Below are 14,206 nucleotides of genomic sequence, written 5' to 3'. Positions count from 1 at the left end.
TGGGATTACTGGCGTGAGCCACCATGCCCGCCCACCAAAAACAGTTTTATTGAGGCAGCAGTGTTACCGCTCTGTAGCTGCTCCTGCAGGGCAGAGATACCCCATAGTCAGTGTGGAGAGTAGCAGCTAAGGGGCAGATCCACAGTCATATTTATACCCACTTTTAATTACGTGCAAATTAAGGATGGGTTTTTCAGAAATTTCTAGGAAAAAGGTATAACTCCCAGGTTGTTGCCATGGAAAGGGGCAGTAACTTCTGGGTGTTGCCATGGCACTGGTAAACTGACATGGCACTGGTGGGCATGTCTTATAGAAAGGTGCTTTCCCCTCTTCCCTGTTTCAGCTAGTCTTCAATCTGGTCTGGAGTAAAGGCCTGCCTCCTACCTCACAACTGCTGCTAATCAGGATGTATACTGAGGGCAACTTGACTGTATGCTCCCAGTTTGCAATATCTAGCTTGGCCCAAATAGACCGTCTGTCTTACTATTGTTATTTTTTTTTTTAGAGAAAAGGTCTTGCTCTTGTTGCCCAGGCTGGAGTGCAGTGGCAGGATCTTAGCTCACCATAACCTCGAACTCCTGGGCTCAAGCAATCCTCCTGCTTCAGCCTCCTGAGTAGCTGGGACTACAGACATGAGCCACCATGCCTTGCTAATTTTTAAATGTTTTGTACAGATGGGGTCTCACTATGTTGCGCAGGCTGTTCTCAAACTCCTGGCAAGCAATCCTCCCAACTCAGCCTCCCAGAATCCTGGATTACAGGAGTGCACCACTATGCCCAGCCCCAAATAAATTCTCTACTTATATTAATTTTACTTCAGCTTCCTTTTAGGTCGACAGTTCCCGGTTGACTCTCAAAATGTTCGTGAAATTAAGCAATTTCAGTGGGGCATGGTGGCTCACGCCTTTAATCCCAGCACTTTGGGAGGCCCAGGTGGGCAGATCTCTTGAGGTCAAGAGTTTGAGACCAGACTGGCCAACATGGTAAAACCCTGTCTCTACTAAAAATACAAAAAAAAAAAAAAAAAAGTCAACCAGGCATGGTAGTGTATGCCTGTAATCCCAGCTACTCGGGAGGTTAAGGTGGGAGAATCACTTGAACCCGGGAGGCAGAGGTTGCAGTGAGCCGAGATCATGCCACTGCCCTTCAGCCTGGACAACAGAGAGAGACTTCATTTCAAAAAAAAAAAGGCAACTTATTTAGTGATGTAAATGTTTTCATGGATACATAAGGGAATCAGGGAGTCCTCAAGGAGGAAGAATGTGAAGGAACAGAGCAGGGGAGGAAGAGGAGGGAGGAGAATCTCCCCCAGGCTGAGCAGACCAGGGCACTGAGCTCCAGATGTTTGCACCCCTCCTTTGTTTTCCCCATCTCTTCCCTACTCCCCAGGCCAGTCAGATGGCAAGGCCTGCACAACTGGAAGGAAAGAGAATGAAGGATGGAACTGGGGCGGCAGCTGTGTTGGCCAAACAGGCCCCTCTGACTGGGCAGCATGGAGGCCACTTCTGCCAGCCTGAGAGTTGCAGAAGTAGATGGCAGGGAATCCCCTGCTTGGGGAATGACACAGTAGGTAGATTAGAAAGTTGGAGAACAGGAACCGTAAGCCACTAGCGGGAACCTGGTTGAAGAGCCAACCGTGGAGTCCAGACTGAGGGAGGAGGTAGAAAAGTAACAATAAGCAAGGAAGCAGAGGAGGCTGTGGCAAGGATAATGGGCAGTTATTATCCCAGTTATTCTAAGGGAAAAGGAGAGATGGAGTTGAGAGGCTGAAATGGAAGCAGCTCTGTGATGTGTCCAGCCTTTCGAGGTTACTGGAACAGAAGAGATAGAGGGACCATGAGCACAGGTGGTGGAGCTGTAATAAATAAGTATGAGGCTGGGCACGGTGGCTCACACCTGTAATCCCAGCGCTTCAGGAGGCCAAAGCAGGTGGATCACTTGAGGTCAGGAGTTCGAGACCAGCCTGGCCAACATGGTGAAACCCCATCTCTACTAAAAATACAAAAAAATTAGCTGGGTGTGGTGGCGGGCGCCTGTAATCCCAAGTACTCAGGAGACTGAGGCAGGAGAATCACTTGAACCTGGAACACAGAGGTTTCAGCAAGCTGAGATCGTGCCATTGCACTCCAGCCTGCGTGACAATAGTGAAACTCCGTCCTCCCACCAAAAAAAAATAATAAAATAAATAAGTATGCTGAATCCACTGAGGATGAGGGCAAGACACTGGGATAAGGGGAGCCTGGTAGCCAGGTCCCAAAGCCATTCCAGAGGGCTGCAGAATGGCCCAGAGAAGAAGTTCTCAGCTAAGGCATGACACTAATGACTAATTGATGGTTGTAATCATTTCTTCCTTTTTTTTTTTGAAACAAGGTCTTGCTCTGTCACCCAGGCTGGAGTGCAGTGGCATGATCATGGCTCACTACAGCCTTGAACTCCTGGGTTCAAGCAATCCCCCTTCCTCAGCTTCCCAAAGTAGTATTACAATCAGCACCAGGAATTGACCCAGCTGAACTGAGCCACCATATGCGTAGCAACTACAATTGAAATCTAGATGGGAGTGCTGTGTGTGAGGCAGGTGTTGGTAGGTCAGGCTACAAATTAAGTCTCCATCAATATTATTTTATTTTATTTTTTGAGACAGGTGAAACCTGAGAACATTATAAGTGAAATAGGCCAGTCAGACAAAGACAAATACTGTATGAGTCAGCTTATATGAGGTACTTAGAGTAGTTAAAATCTTAGAGGCCAGGCATAGTGGCTCACACCTATAATCCCAGCACTTTGGGAGGCCAAGGTGGGAGGATTGCTTGAGCCCAGCAGTTTGATGCTAGCCTGAGCAATATAGTGAGACCCTCTCTCTCCAAAAATAAAATAAAATAGAATAAAATAAAATAAATTAGTCAGGCATGGTGGCACACGCCTGTAATCCCAGCTATTCCAGAAACTGAGGTGGGAGGATAACTTGAATCGGGGAGGTTGAGGCTGCAGTGAGCTATGATCACACCATTGTATTCCAGCTTGAGCAACAGAGCGAGACCCTGTTTTAAAAGAATAAAAAATAAAAACATTATAGAGACAGAAAATATGACAATAATTGCCGGGGGCTGGGGACAGGGGAGAGTGGGGAGTTATTGCTTAATGGGTATAGAGTTTCAGTTTTACAAGATGAAAAGAGTTCTGCAGATGTGTGGTGGTGATGGTTGTGCAACATTATGAATGTACTTAATGTCACTGAACTGTATACTTCAAAGCAGTTAAGCTGGTAAATTTTATGTTTTGTATATTTTGCCAAAATTTTATAAAAAATTAAAAATAAAAATAAAATCATTGGAGGCTGAGGCGTGAGGATTACTGGAGCCCAGGAGTTCGTGAGCAGCCTGGGCAACACATCGAGACCTCATCTCTACAAAGAGTTAACAGTTAGCTGGGTGTGGTGGTGCACACCTGTAGTCCTTGCTACTTAGGAGGCTGAGATGGGAGGATCACTTGAGCCCAGGAGTTCATGACCAGTCTGGGCAATACATCAAGACCCTGTCTCAAAAGGAAATAAAATATAATAAGTAAAAAATATTGGTAATATCCAGTTTGATAAAGATGCAGAAAAAGAGGCACTTTCATAAACTGTTAGTAGAAGCATAAATTGAAGGAGCCTTTGAGAATGTGGTTTAGCAATATCTGTATTGCTTTAATGAGTACATTCTTTAAATGAGTACTTTAAATGAGTACATTCTTTGAATCAACTTTGTACTTTTGGGTATCTATCCTAGAGCAATATTTGCATAGGTGTATATACAGACATGCACACACTGGCTGTAATGTAAAAAGGTTTGAATCAACCTAAATATTGATCAACAATGAGTGGTTAAACTGATTATGGTAGAGTCATATTGTTTAATTTTAAGTACAGTTGATGCTTATTATTTGAGGGAGTTTTTCTCTAATATCACACTACAAACACTGATTTCACAAACATGGAAACTTTGCTCCTAGAGGAAATACAGGGTTGGTTCCTGCAAGCCTCTGGTCACAATATTTTCATTAGTCGATCACATGTGCTTCTGTTTGAAATACAGTATTCAGTGTATCTTTCTTACAAATGATTGATTGCATAGTCCTTCACAGATTTAAAGCCTGGGGTTTGGAGGCTATTTGCATTATATAGGTTAATTTGCCAATGTCCTTGTAAAACAAGCCTGTCTCATCAGAGCTGAAAAACTGCTTTCCTACCTAACCCTTACCCTTTTCCCATATTACACTTAGCTCGTATAGCTTTTTTTTTTTTCTGAGACAGGGTCTCACTCTGTCGCCCAGGCTAGAGTGCAGTGGCACAATCTCAGCTCACTGCAACCTCCACCTCTCAGGTTCAAGCAATTCTCCCACCTCAGCCTCCTGAATAGCTGGGACTATAGACAGGTACCGCCACGCCCAGTTAATTTTTGTATTTTTTTTGGTAGAGGCGGGGTTTTACCATGTTGGACAGGCTGGTCTTGAACTCCTGACTTCAAGTAGTGATCTGCTTGCTTATGCCTCCCAGAGTGTTGGGATTACAGTTGTGAGCCACCATGCCTGGCCTTGTATAACTTTTGGTTTTTTTTTTTTTTTTTTTTTTTTTTTTGAGACAGGGTCTCTCTCTGTTGCCCAGGCTGGAGCACAGTGACTCAATCACAGCTCACAGTAGTCTTGCCCTCCTGGGCTCAAACGGTCCTGCCACCTCAGCCTCCCAAGTAACTGGGACTACAGGTTCAAGAAACCATGCCCAGCTAATTTTTATTAGTAGAGACAGGGTCTCCCTATGTTGCCCAGGCTGGTCTATGAACTCCTGGACTCAAGCAATCCGCCCACCTCAGCCTCCCAAAGTGCTAAGATTACAGGTGTTAGCCACCATGTCTGGCCTTTAGCTTGTATTTTTAAAATTATTCTGCAGCCTCCCAGTCTGTAGAACTTGCCTATAAAAATAACATTTTTAATGTTATAACACATTTTGAAACATTTGCGGCAGCAATACTAGCTAAGCCAATTTGATATTTTCCTGACCCAATGTGACTGTAAATTTCTTTGGCTTTTCAGCCTCACAACAGCAGTCAAATGCCCTTTTTTTTTTATTGGTCATCATCTCCTGAATCCACAACTTTGGCCACTTTTGTATCTTTTCCGCAGCTTCATCATGCACTACAGACATTACTCTATTTAGCACTTTCTGGAGCAGCCTCATGTACAGGTTGGCCAATGTCCTCTTCCTTTTTCTAGGTATGTTGTGTTGTTGAGTCACTGAGGAACTCACAGCACTATGACTCATGTCTGAATGAAGCTTATCTAACCATGTCTGTCAGGCACATCCCATCGCAGCCTTCTTGATCATATAAACACTGGATAACACTTCAGCACTGCACTACGCTTCAGCACTTTTGCATTTAAAAAGCAAAATCGGCCGGGCGCAGTGGCTCACACTTCTAATCCCAGCACTTTGGGAGGCTGAGGTGGGCAGATCATTTGAGGTCAGGAGTTCAAGACCAGCCTGGCCAAGATGGTGAACCCCCATCCCTACTAAAAATACAAAAATTAGCTGGGCGTGGTGGTGCACTCCTGTAATCCCAGCTACTCAGGAGGCTGAGGCAGGAGAGTGGCTTGAACCCAGGAGACGGAGGTTGCAGTGAGCCAAAACCACACCACTGTACTCCAGCCTGGGTGACAGAGCAAGACTCTGTCTCAAAAAAATAAAAAATATAAATATAAATAGCAAAATCAACAGCAAAAAGCATAAAAATTCAAAAAAAAAAAGTGACACCAAGTGGATCACAGGAAGAACACTTGTATGACAGATGAAGCAAGAAGACAGTGTCGCCCTGTTCAGCCTCATTTAGGAATGTGTGCATCAAGCAACTCAGATTTTTCACTGCTTTGCACATGTCTACAATGATCCCCAAAGCTATATGAATATTGATTTTGGGGTTACAAATAAATGCAATGAGTAGGCAAATTCACAAATATAGAATCCACAAATAATGAGGATAGACCATATGTATTAAAAATAATACAATAGGCTGGGTGTGGTGGCTCTAGCCTGTAATCCCAGCACTTTGGGAGGCTGAGGCAGGCGGATCACCTGAGATCAGGAGTTCAAGAACAGCCTGGCCAACATGGTGAAACCCCATCTCTGCTGAAAATACAAAATTAGCCGGGCGTGGTGGTGTGCACCTGTAATCCCAGCTATTTGGGAGGCTGAGGCAGGAGAATTGCTTGAACCCGGGAGGCAGAGGTTGCAGTATGCTGAGATCACACCATTGCACTCCAGCCTGGGCAAAAAGAGCGAAACTTCATCTCAAAAAAAAAAAAAAAAAAAAAAAGAATACAGTAGATCAGTATGTATTTGCATTGAAGGATGCCTGTGATATGTTTTCAATCAAAAAAAGAAGCTGAGTCTGAGCGTGGTGGCTCACATCTATAATCCCAGCACTTTGGGAGGCCAAGGTGGGCAGATTGCTTGAGGCCAGGAGTTCAAGACCAACCTGGGCAACACACCAAAACCCCGTCTCTACAAAAAATACAAAAATTAGCCAGGTGTGGTGGCCTGCACCTGTAGTCCCAGTTACTCAGGAGGCTGAAGTGGGAGGATCACTTGACTCCAGGAGGCGGAGGGGTCTCAGTGAGCCAAGATCAGGCCACTGCACTTTAGCCTGGGTGACAGAGCAAGAACCTGTCTCAAAAATAAAATAATATAATATAAAAGAAGCTGGTCATGATGGCATGTGCCTGTGGTATCAGCTACTTGAGAGGCTACGGGAGGATCGCTTGAGCCCAGGAGTTTCAGACCAGCATGGGCAACATAAACAGACCTCGACTCTACAAAAAGAAAGAGAGAGAAAGTCATAGAACAACATGTACAAAGGTTAAAAAAAAAAAAAAAAAGAAAAGAAAAGCAAACACTTATAAAAGCCAGGCAGGCAACATAAAATGGTAAGGCGGGCCAGTGTAAGAAACCTGGGAATGGTGGGGGCTGGAGAGGAGGGGATCTCACTCTTCTACCAAGGGCAGCCCACTACTCAGTGTCAGTCAATCCTTCCCAGGCAGCAGGGCAAGCCCAGTGATGCCTTATTTTCCAGGTTTTCGAGACTCCCGTGAAAGATCCCGATTTTAAAAGCTGGCTACTAATTCAGAATATAAGAAGAAAATACTGCCAGGCGTGGTGGCTCACGCCTGTAATCCCAGCACTTTGGGAGGCTGAGGCTGGCGGATCACCTGAGGTCGGGAGTTTGAGACCAGCCTGACCAACATGGAGAAACCCTGTCTCTACTAAAAATACAAAATTAGTTAGGTGTGGTGGCACATGCCTGTAATCCCAGCTCCTCGGGAGGCTGAGGCAGGAGAATCACTTGAACCTGAGAGGCAGAGGTTGCAGTGAGCTGAGATCGCACCATTGTACTCCAGCCTGGGCAACAAGAGCAAAACTCCATCTCAAAAAAAAAAAAAAAAAAGAAAGAAAGAAAATGCTATGTGAGTAAAAAAAAAAAATCCATTATGGAGCCAGGCTTGGTGGCTGCTATAGCTGGGACTGTATATGATGGTGGTTGAGGTGAGGGCTTAGGAGTTGGAGGCTGCAGTGAGCTATGATTGCACCACTGCACTCCAGCTGGGTGACAGAGTGAATCCTCATCTCTAAAAATAAAATAAAATAAGAATAAATAAAAATCCAAAACCCATTATGGGCTACATTTGGACTACATACTGGCAGACTGGGGACTGCAGTGTGTGGTAGAATTTATGAGAAAAATACACATATGAATAGAAAGGTACAAAAAATGATCTGCACTCCATGAGACCAGTAATAATGTGTACCTTGGGGTAGAGGAGAAAGAACGAGGTAGCTGAAGGTATGGAATAGGTCTTTATCTTTTCTGTATTGTTTGTGACCTTGAACATGAAAATGTAGTTACCTATTACCTATGTACTTTATTTCTTTAACTTTTTTTTGAGATGGAGTCTCGCTCTGTTGCCCAGGCTGGAGTACAGTGGCACAATCTCGACTCACTGCAACCTCTGCCTCCCAGGTTCAAGTGATTCTCCTGCCTCTGCCTCCCAAGTAGCTGGGATTACAGGGGCACACCATGATGCCCAGCTAATTTTTTTTTATTTTTATTTTTAGTAGAGCCGGGGTTTCACCATGTTGGCCACGCTAGTCTTGAACTCCTGACCTCAGGTGATCCACCTGCCTCAGCCTCCCAAAGTACTGGGATTACAGGCGTGAGCCACTGCGCCCGGCCTACCTATGTGCTTTAAAAAGAAGAAAAGTGCCCCCTGAATTAGAATACCAAACATTATTAGTCCTGTGGCCCTCTAGGTTGGGCAATATTAGAATTCTCTGCTTTGGATTGCAAGCCTTCAAAATGCAAAGTTTATATTTCAAACTTGCTTTTTAAAAAAATTCATAGTAATGTTTTCCTTATTTGGGGAATGCTGATTTTCAAAGAATGGAAACTCACTCAGAATAGCACCAGAACACAAGAGGGATTTGGTGGGAAGGTATAGGGTGGTTTTGTAGCATCCAGGGCATGAATTGAAACCAGGCGCACAAGGAACAAGAACCCCAAGGCTGGAAGCCATGTGGCCTCAGAGCCAATCTTCTTGTCTTCTCCTGTCAGCTTTCTGCTGTTTGTTTCTGCTGTTTATTCTTCTGCTTGGTATGCCCACTTCCTAGTTCATTACACATGGCCCTATGGCACCCTCAATCACAGGGTTGCCATGACCTCACAAGTCCTGCACACTTGGGTAGGAGTCTCCGAAATCCCACGTCCATATTCCTGGGAAAGAGAATCTGACTGTGGCCACTGAGTTTATGACCTAGATCAAATGTCCTCTCCCCATCCAACCATTGGACAAGAGGAAAGTGGGATCCTATGGTTGGCGCAAACTGGCCCCAGGGACCCTCTCCAGCAGGAAAAGGCAATTCTAAGAGATGGAGGACGCAGCCTGGGGAGGGGCCTCAAAAGGAATCCACAGATGCAGCTATTATACAAATTCCATGTTTATAGGCACTTGTGAATGCTGAATCGAATAGAACACATTTGTTCATAAGGGAGGTAGCAGAGCAAAGTGGCTGAGATATGGGACTTCAATAGGATAACTAACCATCCCAGTTTGCCAAGGACTGAAAGAGGTTGTACAATTGAAAGGATACGGCCTTTCATGTAAAATTGAAAGGACGCAGCCTTTCAATTTTAAAATTGGGACAGTTTTTAAAGATTTCCCAGCATGTGAGACTTTCATTGCAAAAACCAGGAAAGTCTCATGCAAACCACGATGAGTTGGTCCCCTTAGATTTTGGAGCTGGATCTAGTTATGAATCCTGGCTCAGCCGCTGCAGCTGTGTGACCCTGAGCAAGTCACTTTACCTCTTTTACCTCAGTTTTCTCCTTGCAAAATGAGAATAATAATAGTTCCCACATCACAGAGTAAGATAAGCACCTATAAGCACTCAGTAGAAATTAGGCAATTAGGTAATTTGACGAAAAGAGTCAAACTCTATAACATATTTGAAGAAACTTATTCTGAGCCAAATATAAGTGTCCATGGCCCATGACACAGCCCTCGGGAGGTCCTGAGAACATGTACCCAAGGTGGTCAAGGTGCAGCTTGGTTTTATACATTTTAGGGAGACGTGAGACTTCAATCAAATACATTTAAGAAATACATTGGTTCGGTTCAGAAAGGTGGGACAACTGGAAGCGGGGCATGGGTTCCAGGTTATAGGTGGGTTTAAAAATTATCTGATTGACAATTGGTTGAGTTTATCTAAAGATCTGGGATCAATAGGAAAAAAAGGCCTGATTTCCTTTTTGGAGACCAGAAAGGATTGCAGAGACCAAAGTTCTTATTTGCAGAGGAAGCCTTCAGAGAGAATACGTTGTAAAATGTTTCTTATCAGACTTAATGTCTGTGTTGATGTCAATGCCAGCAAGGTATAATGAAGCATGTCTGAACCCCACTGCCCTTCATGGCTAAACCAGTTTCTCAGGTTAAATTTTTTTTTTTTTTTTTTTTGAGATGAAGTCTTGCTTTGTCGCCTGGACTGCAGTGCAATGGCACAATCTCAGCTCACTGCAGCCTCCACCTCCCAGGTTCAAGTGACTATCCTGCCTCAGCCTCCCGAGTAGCTGGGACTACAGGCACCCACCAGAACGCCTGGCTAATTTTTTATATGTTTAGTAGAGATGGGGTTTCACCATGTTGGCCAGGCTGGTCTCGAACTCCTGGCCTCAGGTGATCCACCTGTCTTGGGCTCCCAAAGTGCTGGGATTCAGGCAGGAGCCACCGCGCCCAGCCTCAGGTTAAATTTTAAAAGGGCCCTGCCCAAGAAAGTACATGGTTGGTGGAGGCCTTAGAATTTTATTTTTGGTTTACAGTAATAATATATATGGTTAAAAAATTGTCTACAATCAATAATAATTTAATTGTACATTTAAAAATAACTAGGCCAGGCGCGGTGGCTCACGCTTGTAATCCCAGCACTTTGGGAGGCCGAGGCGGGTGGATCACGAGGTCAGGAGATCGAGACCACGGTGAAACCCCGTCTCTACTAAAAATACAAAAAATTAGCCGGGCGTGGTGGTGGGCGCCTGTAGTCCCAGCTACTCGGAGAGGCTGAGGCAGGAGAATGGCGTGAACCCGGGAGGCGGAGCTTGCAGTGAGCCGAGATTGCGCCACTGCACTCCAGCCTGGGTGACAGAGCGAGACTCCGTCTCAAAAAAAAAAATAAATAAATAAATAAATAAAATAAAAATAACTAAAAGAGGGCTGGGTGCAGTGGCTCATGCGTGTAATCCCAGCACTTTGGGAGGCCAAGGCAGGAGTATCACTTGAGCCTAGGAGTTTGAGACCAGCCTGGGCAACATAGTGAGAGCCTGTTTCAGTTTTAGAAAATAATAATAAATAACTAAAAGAGTATATAAAGGCCGGGCGCGGTGGCTCAAGCCTGTAATCCCAGCACTTTGGGAAGCCGAGGCGGGCGGATCACGAGGTCAGGAGATCGAGACCATCCTGGCTAACACGGTGAAACCCCGTCTCTACTAAAAATACAAAAAAAATTAGCCGGGCGTGTTGGCGGGCGCCTGTAGTCCCAGCTACTCGGGAGGCTGAGGCAGGAGAATGGCGTGAACCCGGGAGGCGGAGCTTGCAGTGAGCCGAGATCGCGCCACTGCACTCCAGCCTGGGGGACAAAGAAAGACTCCGTCTCAAAAAAAAAAAAAAAAAAGAGTATATAATTGGATTGTCTGTAACACAACGGCTTTTGAGGGGATGAATACCCCATCTTCCATGATGTGATTATTACGCATTGCATGCCTGTATCAAAACATCTCAGGTACCCCATAAATATATAAACCTACCATGAACCCACAAAAATTAAAAATAAAAGTAAAATTTCAGGCCAGGCATGGTGGCTCACACCTGTAATCCTAGCACTTTGGGAGGCCGAGGCAGGCGGATCACTTGAGGTCAGGAGTTCGAGACCAGCCTGGCCAACATGGTGAAACCCTGGCTCTACTAAAAATACAAAAATTAGCTGTGATGGTGTTGCACGCCTGTAATTCCAGCTAACTCAGGAGGCTGAGGAAGGAGAATTGCTTGAACCTGGGAGGTGGAGGTTGCAGTGAGCAGAGATTGTGCCACTGCACTCCAGCCTGTGTGACAGGAATGAGACTCCATCTCAAAAAATAAAATACAATAAAATAAAATTTCAAAATTGGAAGCAAAACAAACAGTGAAAAGTAAGACTCACTCCTACCTCTGTCGTTCAGGCCACAGGTCCCCAGTTCCCTTCTCCAGAGTAACTACTTAGCACCTTCTTATGTATCCTTCTAGATAGTCTGTGAATTATAGAAAGGTATATACAGATCTTTTTTTTTTCTTTTTCTTTTTTTTTTTTTTTTTTTTTGAGATGGAGTTTTGCTCTCATTGCCCAGGCTGGAGTGCAATGGCACAATCTTGGCTCACTGCAACCTCCACCTCCCAGGTTCAAGTGATTCTCCTGCCTTGGCCTCCCAAAATGCTGGGATTACAGGCGTGAGCCACGGTGCCCGGCCCAGATCCTTTTCTTAATTTTTTTTTTCTTTTGAGATGGAGTTTCACTCTTTTGCCCAGGCTGGAGTGAAGTGGCGCAATCTCAGCTCGCTGCAACCTCCACCTCACCAGTTCAAGCAATTCTCCTGCCTAAGCCTCTGGAGTAGCTGGGATTATAGGCACCCACCACCACACCCATCAAATTATTGTATTTTTAGTAGAGATGGGGTTTCAACATGTTAGCCAGGCTGGTCTCAAACTCCTGACCTCAGCTTCGCAAAGTGCTAGGATTACAGGTGTGAGCCACCGCACCTGGCCCCAGATCCTTTTCTTATACAAATATTAGTAGACCACGCATTCTGTTCTGCTGAAAGCTTTTTTCATGTAATACTACATCTTGGAAGCATTCCACATCAGAATGTTTAGGTCTAGCTTTATTTTATTATTATTATTATTATTATTATTGAGACAGAGTCTTGCTCTGTCACCCAGGCTAGAGTGCAGTGGTGTGATCTCAGCTCATTGCAATCTCCGCCTCCCAGGTTCAAGTAATTCTCCTGCCTCAGCCTCCTGAGTAGCTGGGGTTACAGGAACCCACCACCACGCCCAGCTAATTTTTTATGTTTTTAGTAGAGATGGGGTTTTACCACGTTGGCCAGGCTGGTCTTGAACTTCTGACCTCGAATGATCTGCCCACCTCAGCTTCCCAAAGTGCTGGGATTACAGGGGTGAGCCACTGCACCCAGCCGTTACGTAACAAAATATTAATAGGAATTTTCTCTTTATGTATATTTCTAATTTTCTTTAAAAAAAGAATGTATATTATATAATCATAAAAATAAAGAAAAGTGTTTTGTTAGAGGAAATGAGAAACTCCCCATGGTGATGGAATATGTGATTTCAACATGCATCTTTTTTTTTTATTTTTATTTTTTAAATTCCTCCTACTTAGGAGGAAGGTAGGGTTTAGCAATGTGTTTTATTTTATTTTTTATTTTTTGAGAGGGAGTCTCACTGTGTCGCCCAAGCTGGAGTGCAGTGGTGCTATCCTGGCTCACTGCAACCTCCACCTCCCGGGTTCGAGCAATTCTCCTGACTCAACCTCCCGAGTTGGGAGCCCATCACCATCACTTGGGATTATGAGAGCCCATCACCATGCCAGGCTAATTTTTTTTTTTTTTTTTTTTTTTTTTTGAGATGAAGTCTAGTTCTGTCACCCAGGCTGGATGGAGTGCAGTGACGTGATCTTGGTTCACTGCAACCTCCGCCTCCCAGGTTCAAGCGATTCTCTTGCCTCAGCCTCCTGAGTAGCTGGGATTACAGGCACCTGCCACCACGCCTGGCCAATTTTTGTATTTTTAGTAGAGACAGGGTTTCACTGTGTTGGCCAGGCTGGTCTCAAATTCCTCACCTCATGATCGCCCTGCCTCGTTCTCCCAAAGTGCTGGAATTACAAGCGTGAGCCACCGCACCCGTCCTAATTTTTGTATTTTAGTAGAGACGGGGTTTCACCATGTTAGTCAGGCTGGTCTCGAACTTCTGACCTCAAATGATCCGACTGCCTCGGCCTCCCAAAGTGCTGGGATTACAGGCGTGTGCCACTGTGCCTTCAACATGCATCTTCAAATAGAGAATTTCTGTCTTGCAAAAATTAGGGTATGAAGGTCACAAAGGCTTCCTCATATGGTTCACAGCACACAGAACAGTCTTTTTATAAAGGATGTGGGGTTGCAGAAACAGGAAATGAAGTTGATTCCCAGATCTTGGCAGGCATAGATGGGGAGTCCCTCCAGGAATCTACTCAGTCCTCCCTCCTGCAAATGTGGGCATGCTGACCCCCGTTATCTGTAAAGAGGGAGCTCTTAAGATAACTATCCATTATCAAACCAATTGGTGATAATCCCTGCCTCAGCCTTTTAAATCACTTAGACCTAGACATTAAGTACTTTGTTCTGAATTTCCACCAAGGAGTTGAATTGGTTAATTATCCTGGAAGTGGTTCAGCTTAAAAGGGTTTGAGATAATTTTGCTATTTTGTTATTATTAGCAAAGATGAAAACTGCTCATTTTGTTTCTAATTTTATTCACTTTTGGGTGAATTATCTAGACCCTTTACAATAAATAATTTTAAATGGGTAATTCTAAAAATTGATAT

At 44.6% G+C, this 14,206-nt stretch overlaps 1 protein-coding gene across 2 annotated transcripts in view; it reads left to right on the top strand.

The window, feature by feature from the left end:
• The window catches only part of ZNF774 (zinc finger protein 774), an 84,163-nt gene that overhangs the window by 36,754 nt on the left and 33,203 nt on the right, over nucleotides 1-14,206 (top strand). The window lies entirely within an intron of this gene.

Source organism: Symphalangus syndactylus, chromosome 5, assembly GCF_028878055.3.
Source record: "Symphalangus syndactylus isolate Jambi chromosome 5, NHGRI_mSymSyn1-v2.1_pri, whole genome shotgun sequence".
Lineage (NCBI taxonomy): Eukaryota > Metazoa > Chordata > Mammalia > Primates > Hylobatidae > Symphalangus > Symphalangus syndactylus.
The sequence above is the reverse complement of the archived record's forward strand: the minus strand, read 5'-3'. Positions and strand labels throughout refer to the sequence as shown.